This window comes from Diplotaxodon limnothrissa, linkage group LG18 (genome assembly GCF_057381915.1).
Source record: "Diplotaxodon limnothrissa isolate DT_005_m linkage group LG18, D_limnothrissa_male_GT1.1, whole genome shotgun sequence".
Classification (NCBI taxonomy): domain Eukaryota; kingdom Metazoa; phylum Chordata; class Actinopteri; order Cichliformes; family Cichlidae; genus Diplotaxodon; species Diplotaxodon limnothrissa.
This window is the reverse complement of record NC_140613.1, coordinates 43,989,411-43,991,910: the sequence shown is the minus strand read 5'-3', so window position 1 is coordinate 43,991,910 and position 2,500 is coordinate 43,989,411.

The window sequence follows — 2,500 nt, the reverse complement described above, 5'->3', positions numbered from 1 at the left end:
CGATGTGAGTAGCAGCAGGGCCAGCGCGCCCAGGAGCACATCTTTTTCGACCGTAAAGGGAGACAGGAGGCCGACTCACTGCCTCGGCTAAATGGAGAGGGAATTTCAGAAGGGCCAGGGCACAAGCATGGACCTTTTTCAGCTGTAAGGGAGGCAAGAGCAAGGTGTGATGTAGGTCCCCGGGGCCTGCTGGAGGTCCAGGTCCATGCCCGATGTGAGTAGCAGCAGGGCCAGCGCGCCCAGGAGCACATCTTTTTCGACCGTAAAGGGAGACAGGAGGCCGACTCACTGCCTCGGCTAAATGGAGAGGGAATTTCAGCAGGGCCAGGGCACAGGCATGGACCTTTTTCAGCTGTAAGGGAGGCAAGAGCAAGGTGTGATGTAGGTCCCCGGGGCCTGCTGGAGGTCCAGGTCCATGCCCGATGTGAGTAGCAGCAGGGCCAGCGCGCCCAGGAGCACATCTTTTTCGACCGTAAAGGGAGACAGGAGGCCGACTCACTGCCTCGGCTAAATGGAGAGGGAATTTCAGCAGGGCCAGGGCACAGGCATGGACCTTTTTCAGCTGTAAGGGAGGCAAGAGCAAGGTGCGATGTAGGTCCCCGGGGCCTGTTGTCGTACCATAGGCACGAGTGGTGTGTGTGTGTGGCAAAGAGTTTCTGCGCAGTGTACCAGGGGCACGGGGAAAGGTTGTTGTACCATAGGCACGAGAAAAGTTGTCGTACCATAGGCACGAGAAAAGTTGTCGTACCATAGGCACGAGTGGTGTGTGTGTGTGGCAAAGTGCTACTGAGCGGTGTACCAGGGGCACGGCGAAAAGTTGTTGTACCATAGGCACGAGAAAAGTTGTTGTACCATAGGCACGAGAAAAGCTGTCGTACCAGGGGCACGGAGGAAAGTTGTTGTACCATAGGCACGAGAAAAGTTGTCGTACCATAGGCACGAGGAGAGTTTGTGTGGCAAAGTGCTACTGAGCGGTGTACCAGGGGCACGGCGAAAAGTTGTTGTACCATAGGCACGAGAAAAGTTGTTGTACCATAGGCACGAGAAAAGCTGTCATACCAGGGGCACGGAGGAAAGTTGTTGTACCATAGGCACGAGAAAAGCTGTCGTACCATAGGTACGAGGAGTGTGTGTGTGGCAAAGTGCTACTGAGCGGTGTACCAGGGGCACGGCGAAAAGTTGTTGTACCATAGGCACGAGAAAAGTTGTTGTACCATAGGCACGAGAAAAGCTGTCGTACCAGGGGCACGGAGGAAAGTTGTTGTACCATAGGCACGAGAAAAGTTGTCGTACCATAGGCACGAGGAGAGTTTGTGTGGCAAAGTGCTACTGAGCGGTGTACCAGGGGCACGGCGAAAAGTTGTTGTACCATAGGCACGAGAAAAGTTGTTGTACCATAGGCACGAGAAAAGCTGTCGTACCAGGGGCACGGAGGAAAGTTGTTGTACCATAGGCACGAGAAAAGTTGTCGTACCATAGGCACGAGGAGAGTTTGTGTGGCAAAGTGCTACTGAGCGGTGTACCAGGGGCACGGCAAAAAGTTGTTGTACCATAGGCACGAGAAAAATTGTTGTACCATAGGCACGAGAAAAGTTGTCGTACCATAGGCACGAGAAAAGTTGTCGTACCATAGGCACAAGCAGTGCGTGCGTGCGTGCGTGCGTGCGTGCGTGTGTGTGTGTGTGCGGCAGTTCTTCTGCGCAGTGTACCAGGGGCACATTTCAATGTGCTTTCTGGAGTACCAGGGGCACGAGGATTTTGCCAGTGGTGTTCTGCTTTGTTAGTGGGAGGGGGCTTAAGTGTGGGTCCCCGGGGCCTGCTGGAGGTCCAGGTCCATGCTAGATACGTGGTACAGGGTTAACTGCAGGAGGGGGGGGGGGGGGGGGGTAATGTGGGTTCACGGGGCCTGCTGGAGGTCAAGGTCCATGCTGGATATGCGCTGGAGCGTAACTGCAAGAAAGGAAAGCTAGTGGGGGAGTAGAGCAGGGGAGTATGTGGGTCCCCAGGGCCTGCTGGAGGTCCAGGTCCATGCTAGATATGTGGCACAGGGTAACTGCAGGGGGGGGTAATGTGGGTCCACGGGGCCTGCTGGAAGTCAAGGTCCATGCTAGACATGTGGTACAGGGTAACTGCAGGGGGAAGGGGGGGGGGGGGGTAATGTGGGTCCCCGGGGCCTGCTGGAGGTCAAGGTCCGTGCTAGATATGTGGTACAGGGTTAACTGCAGGAGGGGGGGGGGGGGGGGGGGTAATGTGGGTTCACGGGGCCTGCTGGAGGTCAAGGTCCATGCTAGATATGTGGCACAGGGTAACTGCAGGGGGGGGTAATGTGGGTCCACGGGGCCTGCTGGAAGTCAAGGTCCATGCTAGACATGTGGTACAGGGTAACTGCAGGGGGAAGGGGGGGGGGGGGGTAATGTGGGTCCCCGGGGCCTGCTGGAGGTCAAGGTCCGTGCTAGATATGTGGTACGGGGTAACTGCGGTGGGGGGGCGGATCTAATGG